The 6,452-nt window shown below is 33.3% G+C and overlaps 1 protein-coding gene across 3 annotated transcripts in view; it reads right to left on the reverse strand.

The window, feature by feature from the left end:
- The window catches only part of Supt3h (SPT3 homolog, SAGA and STAGA complex component), a 460,033-nt gene that overhangs the window by 371,640 nt on the left and 81,941 nt on the right, over positions 1–6,452 (reverse strand). Inside the window, exon 1 of one of the 3 annotated variants that reach the window (XM_015487372.2) lies at positions 2,624–2,642. The exons of the other annotated variants lie outside the window; for them this stretch is intronic. The gene's annotated coding sequence lies outside the window, so the exon portion shown is untranslated. Of the gene's footprint in view, positions 1–2,623; positions 2,643–6,452 lie in introns of those variants that run through there. 3 annotated transcript variants of the gene reach the window in all.

The following is a 6,452-nucleotide window of genomic DNA, read 5'->3' on the forward strand; positions in this document are numbered from 1 at the left end:
AGTTCAAAGCCAGCCTCAGCAAGAGCAAGGTGCTTATAATAAGCAACTCAGTGAGACCCTGTCTCTAAAACAAAAAATACAAAATAGGGCTGGGGGTGTGGCTCAGTGGTCAAGTGCCCCTGAGTTCAATCCCCAGTACCCCCCGCCCAAAGACAAAATATCAACTTATTCATGCCTTTTGCCAAACTATATGTCAAACCTCTTTTCTTCATAGAATTCTTCTTCAAAAAAGAATTGTTTCATATTAAATTTCTAGTAAAGTTTCTTGTGTTACAGAGCACTTTATCATATTTTATTTTGAATTAAAAAACGAAATGTGGAAAAGATACACTGGCCTGAATTGAACGCAATCAATACTAGCTTTGGAAGCATATAAGGCTTACTGATTTAAAAAATAAAAAAATAAAAATTAAGAGCAACAGCAAGAGAGAAGAACAATGGAAAAATTCAATACAGGTTTAGTAGTTATTCTTGAAAGAATTACATTACAATATCAAGTGCTAGATATTAACATAAAAATTTAAAGTTAAAAGGAAAGAGAGCAAACAATTTACAAACAACATAAATAATGGATACTTTAAGGCAAGATATCATTTCATTTAAATGATATTGTACATTCCAAAACAAGAAGAAATAAAGATCATGCACCTGAAAAATAATTTTTTGAAAATATTCATGAATTTAAACTGGAAAATAGTACTTTTAAAATACTATTTACATGACAAATGCGAACTGTACTTCTCTACCTCTTAATTTTAATTTGACTACATGACTTATTTGACAATGATAAATAGGCAGAAGTGACAAACTGTGCCAGTGAAAAGCACAAGCCTTAAAAGGATTTAAAAGGACCTCCAGAGACCATAGGCAATGCCAAAAACAATACTATGCCCTTAGGGAAGCTCCTTAATCCAAAAAAAAAAAAAAAAAAACGATGAAAGTCATGTAGAGTATAATCAATCCGGCTACCTACACATCTGCAAAGAGCAGCAGAGGCCGACAACTCACATACAAATAATTATTCCCACCATGGTGTGATTTCCTATGTAGCAATAGCAAAAAGCAGGTAGATTGTTTTGATAACAATGTTCAAATATCAACAATATAAAATTAGTTCTCCTTCCACATAGTCAAAAGCCTTGATTTCCAAACTTACAATCAAAGAGAAATAAAATCATTAAGATATGTACATTTGCCTGCTATACTAGACAGATTTTAAGGGGACAGAGTCTTTGATCATTTTTTAACTTTACTGAGATATACCACACAATCTATCACTTGAACTGTGCCATTCTCACACTATGGAACCAATCTAGGCGCTCTACAACAGATGAATGGATAAAGAAAATATGATATACATACACAATGGAATATTACTCAGCCAAAAAGAAAAATGTAATTATGGCATTTGCCAGTAAATGGATGGAACTGGAGAATATCATGCTAAGTGAAATAAGCCAGTCCCAAAAAAACAAAGACAGAATGTTCTCTCTGATATGTGGATGCTAACACCCAACAAGAGAAGGGGGTTAAAATTAAAAGTTCACTAGACTAGACAAAAGGGAATGTAGGGTAAGGAGAGGGGACAGGAAGACAAAGAGAAAAGACAGTAGAATGAATCAGACATATCTTTCCTATTCTTATATATGAATACATGACCAGTGTATTAGGATCCTAATTAGAACAAGTTACACTCGTTCTATGTATGTAAAAGAGTCAAAATACAATTTACTGCCATGGATACCTAGAAAGAATAATTTTTTTAAAAATTGTACCATTTAACATTTTTTAGCATATTCATAGAGTTTTGCAACTAACAACACAATATAATTTCCAGAACATTTTCATCACCCACAAAATAAACATTGTACCTTCACAGTCACTGCCTTATTCTGACCTACTCACTGGCTCCTCCAGTTCTAAATCCATATTGTTTCTATAGATTACCCTATTCTACACATCTCAAACAAATGACATCATACAATATGTGGTAGTTTATGACTGGCTTCTTTAATTCAAGTTTCCAGGGTCTCTCCACATTTTAGCATATTCAGCAATTCATTCCTTTTTAAAGTCAAATAATATTCCATTATATGGCTAACTTCACACTTATTATCCATTCATTAGATTCTGGACAGGTTCCACTCACCAGGTTACTTTTTGATTATGAATAATGCTACTAAGAACATCCTTGTACAAATTTTTGTGAGGACTTCATAATTTCATTTCTCCTCATTCTGCTTCATTGGGAGCGGAATTACTGGGTCATATGGTAAATCTATGCTTAATCTTTTGAGAAACTGCCAAAACATTTTCCAAAGAGGCTGAACCATCTTACATTCCCACCAACAACTTAAGAGGGCTCCAATTTATTCACATCATCTATCATCTACTTTTGTTATCTATCTTTCATTATGGTTATCCTATTAGGTACAAGTACCCTATCACTGTGGATTTTATTTGCATTTCCCTGAGGGCTACTGATGATAAGCATCTTTTTATGTGTCTACTGACCATTTTTAAATAAATATTTAAAATGTCTATTGAATTACTCTGACCATTTTTTAATTGGCCTTTTTACTGTTGATTTGTAAAAGTTCTATTTTATAAATAAGTAACTTACCAAACATATGACTTGCAAAACCTTTCTTCTTTGAAAAGTTCCATCATTATTTTATTCCATCATAGAAAATTCATAACTATGAAAATAAGTGAGTAAGAATATACAATTTAAAAATGTTTGGGTACAGAAAAAGCCTTCTATGACTAAAACAAGATGTTAAATGATTTCATCTTCTTTTGAAAAATGACCTCATTATGACAATTGGCTAACCAACTAACTTCCAAAGCCACTAACTGCAGCTCACAGTCACAGCTGTTCCTTTTTCTAACAAGTAAATGTTGATTTCCTTTTAAATGGCATTTCAAAAGAACTAATGATTTCTTCAAAGTACTACAATTTATGAGCAATAATTACACTGATGAGAGTACAATGAGAAGTCTGTGACTTGTTCAATAAAGATTATTATTAAAAAATGACAGAATAATCAGCTGAAGACTGCAGAATTCTTGGACAACAAGCACACATATTTAGGAGTACTATAAATCATTTATGAATAACACAATAAACACAAAAAGTGCTTATTTTGACCTTAAAATAACTTTTTTAAAAGATTTAACTGATAGAAAAAATATGATATAAAAGTTTTGATGCCTTATCTCAAAAACCACATGACTATTTGAATATTATTTCTGGAAATTTTTTAATAATTCATAAAATTTAATACCCTCACACAAGTATAATAGAAAAAAACTGTTACTCAGTTAAAACTGTTTAAAATTCTTCTTTGCCTTGGCACTTACTACCACTTATTAAAAAGTTAAAATGACTTTTACATATTACCAGAACAATTGATTAAACCAAATTATACTACATAAGCAAAATGGAATACCAGGTGACCATTAAGTATTACATTATACAGAGTGTTTCTGGACAATGTAAAAATGTTCAAGATATTTAATGAAAAAACTGAGGTAAACCAATTATGTCAAGTTTACATGCATCTGTGCATATATGTGTATGTGTATCACAGACAGACAGATATACATAAAAGCTTTCATAGCATTAAACTGTAATCTCCAGTCTAGTCTCACATTCAACTGCCTATTTGATATTTTAACTTGATTACCTAAGAGGTACCTCAAACTTATCATAATCAAAACTCAATTACTAATTCACCTACTCAACTCCATTAGAGCTGATGGCAATACCTTTCAAGGACTTTTCAAGCAAAACCTTGGAATCATTTTAATTCCTTTCAAACTCCATATCCACTCAGCATATCCTATTGACTCTACCTTTTAAATATATCCAAATTCTAATCATTTCTCATCATCTTGTCTACTGAACCAAGCCATCTCACACTTTGATTTCAACAGCCTCTTTCCTAATAAGTCTCCCCCTTCTCTACATTTGCCCCATTATAGTTTCTTTTCAACAGGGCAGTGAAGGATCCCTTCGAGACTAAAGTTATGTCACTCCTTTGTTTAACAGCCTAAAGTGGGTTCTTCACCTTACCAAGCAAAAGCAAAGTCCTTACACTGATGTTCAAAGCTACATACTGGAAGACCTAACATGTCTTTGATCTCATCTACTATAGTCCCCACCCCACCCGGTTCTATTTATATCATTACAACATATGTTAAAGAATCTAAAGGTAGGGATTCATTTTGAACTAAAAGTAGAACAAAGGAACTGATATATGGATAGTTGCCCTCAAGCCAGTGGAGGATTTCCGGATAATATAAACATGGGCTTGCTTCAAAAAGTCTTTATCAAAACCATCCAACTCCTAGCCTCATCATCCACCAATCTTTCAGGCACACTGGTAAACTAGCAAATACAGAATCTGCAATTCCCTCAGAACGGACATGATCATTGAACTCTCTGAATTATCCTAGATGATATTCTCTATCTTTGTAATTTAATCTTATCTCCTTTGTTGTTCCCACAACTTCTACCACTTTTCCCACAAAACCTTTTGTCTCTCTATGCCCTCCCCACAAACATGGGCCTCTCTGAGTCCTGAAATGCAGTGTAGCACAGTGGTTAACATCACATTTGGAAGTCAAACTGTCTGTATTTGAAAACCTGCTCAAAACCAAACTAAATCCCACAGCCACACAGCTTCCCTATCTATAAACTGTAAATAACAATGGTAGCTATCTCACAGGGTTGTTGAGATGTTAAGGAATTAATATATATAAGGCCTTAAAAGATACAATTAGCATGCAATAATAATTATTATAAATTTTTTAAACTATTAAAATTATAAAGGAAAGAGGAAAAAGGCCTTAGAAGATAATGAGCCACATAGTCATTAAATGTTAGCTATAATTACTACCTCCCTTAAGATTCAATTTCAGTATGTATCAGGACAAATGCAGGTTAATTAGGTACCCCCAATTTAACACTTAACATATTTTAATATCCTTTAAATCTCTCTTCCGTGCCATCACAAAGCACAAATATAACTATACGGTACACTGAAAATTATTAAGAATGAAAAACTGAAAGAAAGGGTAAAATGATTCCATGGCACATGGTTTTCAATATAAGAAATAAATAAACAGAGCTACCAAAGATGCATATCAGAATTAAACAAAGTAAAAAAGCACACCTGACTACAAAAATGGGCAAGGGCTGAATCGCCTTAGTCATGTACCTTTTTGTGAGAGTACATGATGAGAGAAGAATTCGTTTTTTGTTTTTAAATCTACAACTGCCATCTTCTCATCAATGTGTATAGCCAAGGGCTTTTAGCCCAGAGAGGGAGTCCTTTTCTAAATAATTTGCCAAGAAAGGACTCCTTAATTTACACAAAGATACCATGTAGACTAATTTTTACCCAGCAGATAAGAATAATTGAATGCCATCACAATAGAGCAGGTAAAGATAAAACAAAGAATCTAACTTCCCTGAACACAGCCCAAACTGGAAGACAACATAGTATACTTCTACTGGGACAACCAGGGTGGTTTGGGAATATTGAAGAATACGGCTCAAAGGATACCTACCTAGACTATTAAATCATAGTACACATTAAGAAAGAAGAAAGATGATACTGTATTCTACCAATGCATTCATTTTCTGGTACCATCTTAAAAAAAAAAAACAAAACAGGGGCTCATTACATTTAAAGTCAAATACAGAGAAACTCAGCAAAGTCTACAGTCAATGCAGGGTTTCCAGGACTACATAAACAAACCACTAATTGAAGCACACAGAGTGATTTGCTCTACTATTTCTTTTTTTTTTTTTTTAATTTTTTTTTTATTGGTTGTTCAAAACATTATAAAGCTCTTGACATATCATATTTCATACATTAGATTCAAGTTGGTTATGAACTCCCAATTTTACCCCAAATACAGATTGCAGAATCACATCAGTTACACATCCACATTTTTACATAATGCCCTATTAGTAACTGTTGTATTCTGCTACCTTTCCTATCCTCTACCATCCCCCCTCCCTCCCCTCCCATCTTCTCTCTCTACCCCATCCACTGTAATTCATATTTCTCCTTGTTTATTTTCCCATTCCCCTCACAACCTCTTATATGTAATTTTGTATAACAATGAGGGTCTCCCTCCATTACCATGCAATTTCCCTTTTCTCTCCCTTTCCATCCCACCTCATGTATCTGTTTAATGTTAATCTTTTCTTCCTGCTCTTCCTCCCTGCTCTGTTCTTAGTTGCTCTCATTATATCAAAGAAGACATTTGGTATTTGTTTTTTAGGGATTGGCTAGCTTCACAAAGCATAATCTGCTCTAGTGCCATCCATTTCCCTGCAAATTCTATGATTTTGTCATTTTTTAGTGCTGTGTAATACTCCATGGTGTATAAATGCCACATTTTTTTTATCCATTCATCTATTGAAGGGCATCTGG

The sequence above is a fragment of the Marmota marmota genome, unplaced genomic scaffold, assembly GCF_001458135.2.
Source record: "Marmota marmota marmota unplaced genomic scaffold, marMar, whole genome shotgun sequence".
NCBI classification, from domain to species: domain Eukaryota; kingdom Metazoa; phylum Chordata; class Mammalia; order Rodentia; family Sciuridae; genus Marmota; species Marmota marmota.